The 14,038-nt window shown below is 33.6% G+C and overlaps 2 protein-coding genes across 2 annotated transcripts in view; one reads left to right on the forward strand and one right to left on the reverse strand.

The window, feature by feature from the left end:
• Syn (Synapsin) overlaps window positions 1–14,038 on the reverse strand; it is a 61,044-nt gene that overhangs the window by 7,009 nt on the left and 39,997 nt on the right. The gene's annotated exons all lie outside the window — the stretch shown is intronic.
• Window positions 4,006–14,038, forward strand: part of LOC111517249 (Tissue inhibitor of metalloproteases) — a 33,127-nt gene continuing 23,094 nt past the window's right edge. The window contains exon 1 of the mRNA XM_023173330.2: window positions 4,006–4,197. The gene's annotated coding sequence lies outside the window, so the exon portion shown is untranslated. The remainder of the gene's footprint in view (window positions 4,198–14,038) is intronic.

A 14,038-nucleotide genomic window follows, 5' to 3' on the forward strand; every position in this document is an offset into this window, starting at 1 on the left:
TTCTAGAGAGCGTAACTACTATCCTTTAAGACCGACTTCCCGTGGATACCATGAATCTTTTGGAGTTTTTTCTGTAATGAAGTCCCAAATAGTTCAACTTGAAAGTGATATTTCACAGCAATACAAATAATCGCTACAATTTCAACTTTTCATTACTGAGTTGTATTATAAACTGATCAATGTATAATGATGGATAATTTGCATAATACACCTGCTATTTGAGATCGTCATAAGATGAATGGTGTGCAGATTTTGCATATGATCTCACTGAACGATGTGGGAGGTATGTTTACTAAATGAAGAAGTTGAATCATTATAGCATTTCGCGCAACATCGATATTTCCGATAAGAATCAGGGAAACGCATCATGTTCAAAAATGAGGTCATATCTGATGAGCAGTTTTTCCTGATTTATTACAGTGATCATGATCAATTTACAATAGAAAAAAAATACACTGTGGCAGAAGAGACATTTACTAATAGTCGAAAACTCAACTATAATTTCAACTATCACATGCGTAAAAGAAAAAAGTCCATTGGTGGTAAATTATAGACATCATTTGTTGATATGCTCAAATATTATTTATAATTTTTTTTCACCAATCAATATGCATCTTAACCAACATTTTTATGTTTCTTTCGAGTATTTGCTACAGGATCGATAATCATTATTTATCATATGCCCCCGTATTCAGCGTTCCATAATTTTTGGGGAGTTTGTGAGATCAATTTTCTATTAAGTATTTTGAATTTTGCATGTTTACTGCCAGCTCAGCTTTTTCCGATTCATGACAAACATTTAGAGAAATACTCATCAAATATTTTTTTTATTCAGGACGTATATTACAGAAATGCATATTGACAATTATTCGATAATTGGTGTTTACATAAAACGCGTTGTCATCGTCTCAAAACAGACAAATGATCGGAATGTTTATTAGTGGAAGGAAACACTTCCTTATTAGTGCAGAACAAGATACTTCCAGAACTGGAAATCATTATTGTTTTCTAAAGAAAACGCGTATAACCTAATTGCCAGTACAGAATATTCTTCATCATTTGCATCATTATCATTTGTGAAAATGGAATTTTGTTTTCTTACGTTCCCAAATGATTCAATTTCCATGTTTGCGTTGATTTAATTTGTCCAGTTGAATCATGCTCAGCTCCTACAGAAGTCATACGTTCTGTCGTCATCCTAAAGTGAACATGCAGTTTAACAAACATCATTAAATGCAAATATACTTAAGGTAGGTAAGGTACATGACTCAATATACGATTCTGAGTACGCATTTACACGACTTTTATTGGAGCTGACGTGGTCTACTTGCAAGATAAAATTGAAGGCATTGTTTTCTTCTCAGGTAACTTTCGGGTGCTGCCTAGATACTGGGGCAGTGGCGTACGAGTGCAATTTTCTGCTATATTTTTCTACCTACAATGGTACAATTTCGTACATTGATGGAACAAATCTCTTATTTTTTTGTAAATAATCCCGCCTCCAAAAAGCAATTTTATTTTTTCCGATAAATTTAGACTGTCGTGTTTATAAAAACTTAGGCCGCTTTTTGAGTGTGCATTATTATTCGTTGTCGTTCGTAAGAAGGCGACAGTTGACTATCAGAAAGTCACATGTTTCAGTAAGTTTCCTGAATATTAATCAGCTGTCGCCCCCATACAAACGACGACTCTCAGAAGTTGAGAAAGTTGTGCGAGCTAAGGACTAACGAGGTTTTACCTTTTAACGTGTGATTCCTAACACGGTTGACCAGTCAGATTCGTTTTTATTACATAGGCATACATTCTCAAACTGTCGAGGGCCAATCCGAACCAGACTATCAAATTTCATCACTAATTTCATTCGAGCCTATCCATTTGGACCGTTGGATTTGCGAATTGTCATGGGGAAATCCTTAAATGAAAGCATATACAGCCAGATGGTGAGCAATTGTCGATATCAAGATGAAAATATTTCACTTCAAGGCATTTGATATACGACTTCCTCTGATTGGAATATATGTGACAGGCTAATAGTTGAATATTAAAGAAACAGACAGAAAGAAATAACCTGGGTGTTCAGCTGAAGACATATAATTGAGGTTAAGTGATTCAGATTCGCCGGTTCAAAGAGCAATTACATGAAAAATGTGAGGATTGAAGGAATCTATGAGTATCTCAAATATTCAATCAACTCAATAATTTCTTGTAATATGTTGCTTTGTTTGATTTAAGTTTGTCTAGTACAAATCGGAGAAAAATGACGCACTTGTATAACAAACACTTCAACATCTTCATCGTGGTCAAATATTTCCCATCCTTCAGCTATGTTTACCTAGTTTTCGACAATCAAACAGGCCTGTACAAACATACATCCGATCATATGTCAACTCATTAGAATACTTATCAGTAAATATCAATCATGATGCTAATTATGTGAATGGCTAATATTTCCGAATAGAACTGGCTCTTATCGTAACAATAAACTCATTCTTAACCGTGTGCGGTTTCCTCTATTTTACAGTGATTCAAGAGGAAAGGTCGAAATGCGAGAAGAACGAAAAAATGTGCAGATAACATGTCAGTGGTTCGATTACGTTCGTCGACGTCATATATGACGCCAACTTCATGACCTGCACATGCACATGGAGATAAAAGGGTGATGACGGCATACTTTTTTTAAAATTTTATCTCTCGTCATCTTCGATCTCATGTATTGTATTTTTTCTGCAGCTGTTCTACTAAATATTCCGTAACATGATGTGCATTTCTTGAGATAGAATCAATACATCACAGAAAAGATAGAAAAAATAGAATGCAAAAAGTTCTATCAGGTATGACAGTTGTGTTATCTAATTATCCTCTCGTGTTTAATTCCTTTCCAAACCAGCTGAACCGTCTTTATGTCGTATTATGAATTTCATCTACTTAAGTATCATCTTCTATAATAGTTATGAATCTTATTTTTGTGGCCATCGGTTTCCTTTTTTGACTTATTTCTGTGGCCGTCAGTTTCCTTCTTTAACTTTATATCTTCTCTCTATTAATTTTTATGTTATTTCCTTTTGGTACTTTTCTATACATTTCCAGGTTTTCATTGAGAGTTGCCTCAATAGTAATATTAATACATATCATGTACTTTTTCACAGGTATTGTAGACACTCGTATCTTTCTATCGTTTGAGAAATAAAAACTGTAACACACCTGCTCTCAGAGGTATAATTTGATATACATATTGAACTTTCAAATTTTTCTCGGCATTGTTATCAAAGAATGTCACCAACACAACACTCGAAACTTTTGGTTGAACAATGCCTTTGAATATTTTTCAAACTCTTTCAATAACAAAGGTGTGGAACTGAAGAGAACCTTCCTCAAGAGGAACCTGGGAGTCTTCCAGAGGAACGCAGTCTCCTGAAAAATGCCTTCAAAAGGAATTAGTACAGCGAAGGAGAATTCGAGTGGTTCATACGACCCAGAAGAGAAAACGCCAGACCCCAGCCAGGCTGGCCAAGGGAAAAGCTTTACTTTTCTATGTTGAAAATGTTGAAGACCGGATTTGGAGAATCTTAGAGACACACGACGTAAAACTAATATTTAGGCCAACAAAAACTATCAGAGAAAGTCTAAGGTCAGCTAAGGTCCGATTGACGATTATATCGATTCACAACTGTACGAGTATTAGATATATTGATCTCTTCTCTCTGTACTCCTTCAATTTATGAGGCGAGCATTGCTGAATGTCTGTCAGATATAACTACTTTCCTGGCTATTACCAAAACTGGGAGGAGATAACAATTTTTCGTATCATTAATGTTTTTTCTGACTATTTCGGGCAAATCAAAAAATGTTTTTAACCGAAAATGGTCGTACAAAACGCGATAAAACTGAAAATTTGCGGGTAACCGACCGACTTACCGTCATCCTTACCTCCATCATCATCGAATGTAGTCTCGGACGTCCGCACGAGTTTCCGGCGAACATTATTGGTTAGGTGGGATTATTTAAAACGTATGGCGTGAAGATAGCGCGAATCCGTCCAGTTCAGTTTGTATTTCGTGGTGGAGTAGAGGCTTATTGGCTTTTTTGTTACACGACGCGAACAGCACGTGCTGCGTGACAAGTGGTTGCGAAAGATTCGCGGACGGCTTATTTACTTTTTCTTCGCTTGAGTTTGGTTCCTTTTGGATAGAAGATCAAGTGAGTATGAGATACTATTGAAGTTTTTGCGAATTCGTTGAAAAATTTGCCGTTATCCACGTCAATTGATAAGTGGATCTGATGTTGGAACTTTTCGACCAAAACGTTGTGTTGTTTTGTTCGCAGATTGTGCTTACAGAAAAATACATGAAATAGAAAATTATGTGGATTCAAAAAATATATATCACGAGAAATTTCTTCGACAAAATGTGACAGAAAATTGAAATTGTGAATTGGGTTTTTCAATTCAACTTTATTAATCATTCATACGCTCTTGTAGGTAGAGATGATTGGTTTTTTTTTTTGGGAATAGTAATTTTTTTAATCATCTTATTTTTTTACATAGTTCGAAATCAACTTTTCATTGTCCATGCTGCTGAAAATGTTGTTTTTTGATTTCAGTGGTAAAAATAATATATTTTTCACATTACTGATGATGGTGAAACAAATTTTGATTGAATACATTGCAGAACAAACTGCAATTTCATTTCATATTTTTATTTTCAGTAGTTAATTTTGATCCGTTTTTTAATTTTTGATCTCCAGCTGCCTTTTATGAATTATATTTCCTGAGTGAATTTCATTTGTAGAAGTTATTTTCACTGAAATCAATTGTCGGTGTAAAATTTTAAATCAGTCAGTTATAAATTCTACTTTATCAGTTGATATTTTTTTAAATATCAAGGTTTCAGGCACATGTACTTGAAAATAATGTCATTGAAAAAATTATATTTGCTGGATGAGGTATTTGAATTTTGTATAGAAATTCTAATTCATTTTACGAACAAGAGTAATTTTTATTTCAGTTATTACCACCGTCATATTTTCAGATATTCTATGAAACCAGACAGAATATTCTTTCCAAAAAATTTCAAATATCCCCAAAATCATGAAAAATTCCAGAGATACATATAACTTGGAATATTGTTGAATATTCAAAAGTACCTACCACTTTTAGTACCTTTATAAAAATAAAATCTGTCTTGAATAACTTTATAAAAGCTCCACGCAAATATGATCTAGTATGGAGTTTTCAAGTAACTTGATTTTGCCACTTCAATATTATAGTGAATTCAAATTTGATTTCACTGATTTTTTCTCAATGTTCATCTTGGAATTTAGTTGTTTCCGAAATCAGTCGCGTTTATATTGAATCTTGAAATATCTACTAGCTTGAAGATTTTTATTATTATTTCATTACTTTTTTTATAAACATCATGCGCGCGTCAGTAATGAAAATTTCAGAATAACAAAGCTTGGAGACTTCAAGCTTTCAGGGTTGGAAATGATTTTTCCAAAAGTGGCCAACTGTCTTTTCAAATGAAAGATTGGCGTGGTGGTAGAAGACACAATTTTTCACACATAGCTTCCATTGATCATTTCTTTTATCCTAATAGAAAAGAGAAATGGAATTATATTGTTTGAAATGATATTTGATAAGTTATGAAAATGCTCTGAATAATACATTTCGAATTCATTTCTAATATTTAGGAATGTCAAGAACAAGACAATCTGGTTTAATTCACCAAGGTCTCTAAAAAACATTAACCTTATAACATAAACAAGCCAATCTCAAAATTAACAAAACCTCATTCAATGAAGAATTTTCCCCGTCAACATACACTTCAAAACATAGGAATTGTTACGAAGCAGCAAATATAGAACTAGACCTAATTGAGCGTGGATGCATGTGTTATGATTTTGACCTCGACTGCACTGTGTCAAGTTAATAATAATTGTTATGTAATACGAATACTTTGACATTCGCATTATTTTTGGCACTATGTAACTTCGAATGGTTAATGCAATGATGATTCAACTGTTTTTCTGATGGACGTTTTACTAAATGGAAAGTATATTCTTCTTTCTTTTCGGTTCGAAAGCGAGTCAAGCTTGACATCTTTGAAAATGCTCAATCTCCACTTTGAATAGCGGATCCTTTTCAGTCCCATACTTCAGACATTGTGAATGATACGGTCAAGTTCATCTGTTTGTTAACTTGATATTTTCATCAACCATAAATGGAATGTTTCATGTGATACATCAAAAACCCTAATTATAAAACTTTTCATAAAAAGCTGTTATAACAGTTTTGAATATTCATCGAAAACATTATTTATAGGTGTCACGATAGGAGATACTTTTTTACAACCTTGTAATTATTTGTTTACACATCCGGGTCCCTTTATTTGTTCTCTGCTTCCTTACGTGACGAATATAATGTCACGGCTTTTGCTAACCAAACACCTTCTCATATTACAAAAAGCTATCCTATGAGAAAGTGTGACAAATGATGTCAAGAATGCCCAACCCCAAATTGTAATGCCCCACAAACGTTGAAACCAGTGGGAAAATATAAGAAAAGATAATCTTATTTATGCGATCTTGAGCTTCTATGAAAAAGTCACATGAAAAAGTGTATCTTCCAAAGTTCGTCTTCATTTCATGTTTTTCTATCCAAGGAGTCAATGAATATATCCTTAGAATATACTTTATTAAATAAATTTGAAATATAAATACTGATAATATAAAAAAGTAAAGCAATATTTTCAATAAATGTAATATGCTCATAAAGTGAGGTGTAGATTCGAGTTAAATAGGCAGAATTAAGTGAAAATTCGGAAACAGGTCAGTTTTTGTTGCTGATCTACATTTGAACAAATTAAAACTGACTTTTCAATTGAAAAAAAAAAATCACAGATATTTTTTTGGAAAAAGCTTTTCGACTTTCTACGTCTCCACTAGAAACTTTGTTGATCATTCAATATAATAGTAATAATAAATGAATTTATTGAAAATCAAAAGTTCTTTCAATGGCTGACTTTTTGTTTATGTTTCAATTGGTGAAGATAAACCAAACGATTTACACTCATTGGATAAATTCAATTCAATCCGAATATTGTTTGAATAATGCGTGTATAATAGGGTGAAGATAAATATGAGTTAAATCCAGCGTTGAACAAATGAGAAAGGAAGAAAGAAGGCAAGAGATGACATTTTAATTTTTCCAATTCATTCATTGAATGTAAAAGCTGTTATTGCAGCATCTGGCGTAGAATAAATCCAAAACAATTACTTTTCCCAAACACTTGAACTACAACATTTATCTCGACGCACGTTTCACTAACCAAGTTGGCATCTTCAGGAGATGAAACAAACGTTCATTTTACCTCCAGTCTGGTTGGAGGAACGCGCGTCGAGAAGAGTGTTGCAGTTCTGGTATTTGGGAAAAGTGCTTGTTTTAGATTGATTCATGAAATAATAATCTCGGAAGAAACCGAACCTCCTATCTATCCGTTATTTTGCGGCCAACCTAACTGAACAACTTCAAGGACACCACAAAAATTATTATGCATATCAGCAAATTTGGGAAATTGTTTGTATATTTCTCGATTGCCCTGACCTCAACAGTTCAAACATGCGTCACCCACGGAATGCGTGTGAAATAATTGAATGGCATGAGAATAATAAACAAAAACAGAGATAAGTGTATATTTGGTATTCCATTCATTCTGAAAGCACTGATGTCACGATCCAGAATAAGCCGAATTTTAATGTTTCTGCTCAATGGCCGTGCCGAAAAATCATTGTGCAAATACAATGCGTAGGAGGTTATGTCGTTTCGGTTGGACTTTATAGTGATTGCTGTTTTTGATGCGGTGAGAGAAAGAAATGGCTGCATAACTAATAATAATATTCATTGTAGAAATACCCGTGCCCTAGATACGTGGAGTTTTAGGCGATTTCCTGTGTCGTCTTTCAGGGAACATTGGCAGGGTCATTTCATAAAAATCACGGGAATCGTGATGCACTGTCCTAGATTCGCTTCTTGGAGATACAGATATTTTGAATCGTCAAGGACGTTCAGAAATTTCCACTGAATCGTAATATGTAAAATAAACTTCAGTTTTTGATCATTGCACCGTTTGCATTGATTTTGTCAAGCCCTTGAGACAACATCTTCTATGGGCTTTGAAAATTATTTTTGCAAAATAAATGTTTGATGTGAAAACAAAGTTATTTCTTTTATTAGCCTCTGCTGGAAATCGTGCGCTAAAATGTAAGACCTAACAATTTTTTTGGCGAACAAATATATTAACAAAAATTCACCTAAATTGAAAAGTTTTTTGTTTACGTCCTTTTTTTATCTGCAAGGAAATATTATAATTGATTGGGAAAAAGTCTGTAAACTCTATAAACATTTTAATCGATAATCTAGACTTGCCACTTCTTTTATTTAATTTTTCTTCTTCCAAAAATTTCTTCTATTAAAGTGAGAAAATGAGATTTTAGTAAAAACTTGACAACGTAGCTAATGCATCAAATGACTTCGAAACGGTTTTAACATACAAATGTTTACACTCAACTGAGGAATGACTTGGGAAATGAATAACCGAGAGTATAAACGATCCATAATAACTATAAAAAATCCATCAAGTATTTCATCGCTTCGAGAAATATGGAAATACGAGTATAATACCCATTTCTATCAATCAGAATTGATCAAGGCAATGATCGGTTTTCATCGTTATAAAACATTACGTACTTCGTAATATGAATTGATTAACGATTATAAATTTTATTCAGCAGCAGACCTATCATTTACATCTATTAAATGTGTTTACATTGCCAAGTAGATATGGGTATCGCGAAAAGAACTATCAATAAATACTATTATTATAATTAGTTTTATATTCACTAATTGTATTATTCTGTTGATATTGATTAGATGTAGTCGGTTCTGGAAAAATCTGCAATTGAATTTTCATTGTTTTTGTACGTACAAATTGGAATGATTGCTTTTCTTCTGAGAACTTTGATGTTTCTTTCACCATAAAATTGTATTTGAATGTTATATACAATATGTACAATAGATGAATGTACTTTAATTTTCAATTTGCAGTTTTTGACACATAATCGACATACGAATAAAATTATTGCTATATTACATTATTATAATACATTATTTTTCGATGTTTGTTCAATGAGATAAATTCATTATAAATCACATATTGAAATTCTTGACTTCTATAACAAAGTCGTTGAAAATGAATGTATTCCAAATTATCTTGAGGATGTGAAGATTATTTGGAAAATTAGATAGTAGTAAGGTATTTATAATATTATTTTTAATGTATTTTTCAACTTGGTGAAACCAATGAATTCAGACATCTTTTATTTTGAATGAACAGTGAAGTGTCAGTATCATGAAACTCTAATCAATATACACAATCAACCGGGTGTCCCAAAAGTATGGAAATAGCGGAATAACTCTTGAGGAATGCATTTCCAAAAAAGAATTTTCAGGAAAAAATGAAGAAGTTTTCCCTGTCTATTCAATGATGTGATCAGATTTGATATTGACCATTACTAATGGTTCTGATTTTTTCCATAATGGCCCAGGGTTAAGGTCATAAAAGTGGAGGTGGTCAAGATCATATTCGAACGTAAAATTCTCCACTATTTTCAAATCTGTGGTGAAAAATATGGGTTTCCGTTTGAAATAGTGAAGATGACCTAAATATGGCAAATGAGATGAGGGTTAAGGTCAAATCTGATTACACCGTTGAGCAGCTAGAAAAAAAACCTTCATTTTTTTCCAAAATGCATTCATTAAAACATATTTCGCTATTTCTTTACTTATAAATAACCTTCGTGACGAATATCATAACTATGTGACTAAATTTAGTGTTTCTCATATTCATTATATGCATGCATATACACTTCATATTCAGATATTTAAACCATTAATATTATTTTTTGCTACAATAATTTGATCTCATGACTGATTCTATTACTAGACGTCACTGTACATATTAAAATATTGTAATTCTAACTTTGTGCACATTAACAAACAAAGATAAAAATTAATTTGTTTAATAAAATGATAATAATGATTCAGTATTGCAAGCATATCCCGTAACAAAAATACATTCTTGACACATCGATCTAAATTAGCTTTTTAATTAAAATTTCGTTGATGAATTGTTCAAATATAAACAGAAAGACGTTTACAGAAGACATTATAAATTACTCTCCAGAAATGTGCACATGTTCGCTGGATATACTGAAGTGGTGAAATGTTGAACTCTTCTAAACTATTTTGTATATTTCTTTTACCGACGTTGATTGAATCTAACAAGAATTTCGGATGTATTTTGGTAATTGAGGGTCACGGCAGTGGTTTCCCAGAATGCACTTGATCGAACTGATGTTTGGGTTGACAAATCTCAAGAAGGATTTATTTTTTGAGTGAACCTAACCTCAACTCTGAAATTATCTTTCTAGACACTGCCTTTACATCTTGAGCTACTTTGGTTGAAGTAATGGTTTGTTAGGAATTCATGAAGGTGAAATGTAATAGTTTTTTGATGGTTTGATTTTCATTTCATCGATTTTGTTGAATTTCTGGATGAAATTATCGATATTGAGTGTTAGGACTTTGCTTAGTAATTTGAGCTTCGATTCTAATATATCAGCTATACAGAGGAAAATGTGTCAAGTTTTCTGTTGTTATCAAAGGAACGAAACAAAAACATCTTGGTATCCTTTACAATCCATCAAACACTCGAGTAAACAAGAACATTATAATTTGTCGCATTACATTATTATGATCAACAATATGGTTTAGTCTAGCTCAGCCACATCACATATCAAGAATGTATTATTGAACTTGATTTTCCACTGGTCGATTTATATTCGTGTTATACTGTAGGATCACTGTTCTATTTTCATCCAGACTCCAGGTCTTGATGTATTCTATGATTTTTTCTGTTTTTAGTCTCCTACAATTTGGTCCTTTTTTAGAACTTGATTGTTTTCTTGAACTTTTTGAAAAAATTATATCTACTGAATAGAAAATCAAATCAGATTAGTAGTTTATATGTGATTTCAGTCGGGTCATTCACCAGTTACTTTAAGCCAAGTTTTACACAAACTTCGACCCGTCATCGACTCCTATCTCAGTCCAACATCCGACAAGAAAATTAATAACACTCGAAGCTGTTTTGCTGATTGGTTTTTGGGCCGAAAGAAGCACAAGACTCGTCCGAGAGACAGGGTGGGTAGAAGCAAAGAAATCCATTTGAATAAAATATTCATAGTCATTCTCCGGTGAAACTTGATTTATGTGCTATTACATCAATCACTCGCGGTTGTGCATCGCCTAATACTGCTTAATTTCATGGCTAACCTCCCATTAGATTTATTTCAATTGAGGAGATTATCACATAAAAGTGAGCCGGAGTTAGTGTCGTGCTATAGAGACAATTCTGATTCATATGGAATACAGAAGTTGAGGACTATGTAAAAGTTCAGCATGACGCTTGAGACGCTAGGAGCTATGAGTATGGTGATGGAAAATATGTTGGCCGAACATGATGAACTGTTCAGATTTGTTTCAAGTAGAACACTGAAATTTGGTCGTACATATATGTATCTGATAACGAATCGAAAGCTTTTTCCTTTGAGGTATTGCTCGACCCCCCTTTCCTAGCAGTGCTGCCTTGTGAAACATGCTCTGCCTGAATGAGTAATTGTTATTCGTCAAGCAACAGATTATTTCAATATTTTTTCAACAAGTTTTTGATTCTTTTTGATTCTACATTATTATCGCTTCAAAAGAAGCCACATTCATAATTTAAAATTTTATATTCAATGTGAACATTGTTACACTAAAGAATTTGATAGAATTTTAAAAAATTACATAAAAGTAGAACCCTCTGTTCTTTTCAATACGAATAATGATGACGAAACAATAACAATACTGAAGAGTGAGATTTATGAAATAAACTACTATATGGTCTTTCATATGCGATAGTTATGTCTGGCCAACGTCGTTCTTGAAGAAATATGGACCCATGACGCCCCAACCCAAAATCCACACCAAACAGTGACTTTCAGGGATGCATTGGACGCTCTTGGATCTCATGTGGATCAGTATCTTCCCAAATTCGACAATGTTGTTTGTTCACGCACCCATTCATAGCTGAAAATGATTTTTGATGAAAATTACGGTCAGTTGCCATCTGTTCCAGAGCTCATTGAGAGAAAACACGTCGTTATCTATGGTCGTTTACTTTCAATTCATAGGCCAGTTGAATTTTGTACGGATGCAGGCCCAAGTCATGACGCAAAATATGCCAAATCGTGGTCTGAGAATGGCCGAGGCCTCGGATTCTTCTGCACACTCTCACAGACAGCGGCGATGTTCATAGCAGATCTTGCGTTTCGTCGACGTAAGGGTGTTGGTCCATCGTTTACTGAACCAGTGGATCAAATTTATCCACCACATTGCGAATACGTTGCCAAACAGAACACCCGATAAAACAATTTTATTATTTGCACGTTTTGTTGGATCCTATGTCCGCCTATGGTGATTTGAAAAAACAGACTGAATCAATGACCAATAATTTGGCAGATGTAGCTTCAACGAGATGGCTGTTATGAATTGTCGAAGTTCGGAAGCACTGTGGGAAGATCCTATACAAAAGTATGTGAGTCAGATGAAAAGAGCTGGTAAAACTCGTTTCAAAGAACACCCGGCTTGAAAATCGGGAAAGTCTGATGTCCATAGCTTAGTAACTTATATTTTTTTGGAAACCGATTTGCAGCAATATCTTTAAAGACAACTAGCTAATAACAATTAGATGGCAAACATTTATATCCAAATCAAATAGTTACTGCTGCCACTTTCCTGTTGATTTTCTTCTCCGTTTAGGTTTCAAAATCCTTGTACCTCCAACCCAGATATGATTCTATCAACACACAACATTTCCACTGAGACTCAGTGACCTTGAAACTTCAAAGTGTGATATTATTTCACGCCAGTAACGCCATGCAGACAGTGATTGGTGCAAAAACTATTTTTGAACATCTGCTTTTCGTTTCATACACACGCGTCCGCTTTACCTAGTACCGATTTTGTTGCAATTACATAGTTTATACAAACATCTGCTCGTTAAATATTTCACTTTATGTATATATTTACGTAGCCTCCATACCAGAGGATGTGATGTGTGTGTGCGACGAGATTTATTGAAAGAAAAAAGATTAATGTTACGTCACTCGATCATTCTCGAGAGTAATTCACGTCGTCTGCTTTTTCAAATTACTCACTTCGCGAATGATGAATTCAAGCACGATAAAAGAAAAATAATTGGCAATAAGTGCCTTAGTTTTTGAGTTTATCGCGTTCAGACAGACAGACAGCTTATTTATGATTTGTATTGCCTTGTTGACTATTTGAAACTCGTTAGATTGGTCTATTTCTTTGCAAGTCTCCGTAAAACCTATGAAGTTGTAGTCATAGGCATAGTAATAGGTTTTTCTTCTCATTTTTTTATGACACCCACCCACATCATCATGAACATAAGTTTTCAATAGGCATCTATTCACGACTGGTAGAGTTTTGGTCCAGCGAATTGCTCTCCAAGTTTCAAAACCGTCATTTTTCACAAAAAAAAAACTCAAATTTATGTTGATCCAAATCTTCAGAATAATGAATGCTTTCTATTGTAGCACTGATTATAAATAAAACGGCGACAACGGTATCAAAAACCATCGAAATCAACGAGATTCAACGAATCTATTGAGAGGTAACTCATTAGCTAAATAATTGTCGCTGGAATTGTAGAGTTCTTGAAACAATGCAGTATTTTTGCCCGATCAAATCCGAGATAAGCACAGCCGTTAAAATAATTAACATTATAATGAAGTTATTTAGACGTTCCCTCGCCACAATTAGATCTTTCTTTCTGAGAATAAATCTCTGGCCTGCTGCCAAAGTCGGTAATACAGGTTGTTTACTAACAGTAAGTTAGATGCAACCCACTTCAACATT

Source organism: Leptinotarsa decemlineata, unplaced genomic scaffold, assembly GCF_025532065.1.
Source record: "Leptinotarsa decemlineata unplaced genomic scaffold, Ldec_3_MD MMD2_tig00001064_RagTag_RagTag, whole genome shotgun sequence".
NCBI lineage: Eukaryota > Metazoa > Arthropoda > Insecta > Coleoptera > Chrysomelidae > Leptinotarsa > Leptinotarsa decemlineata.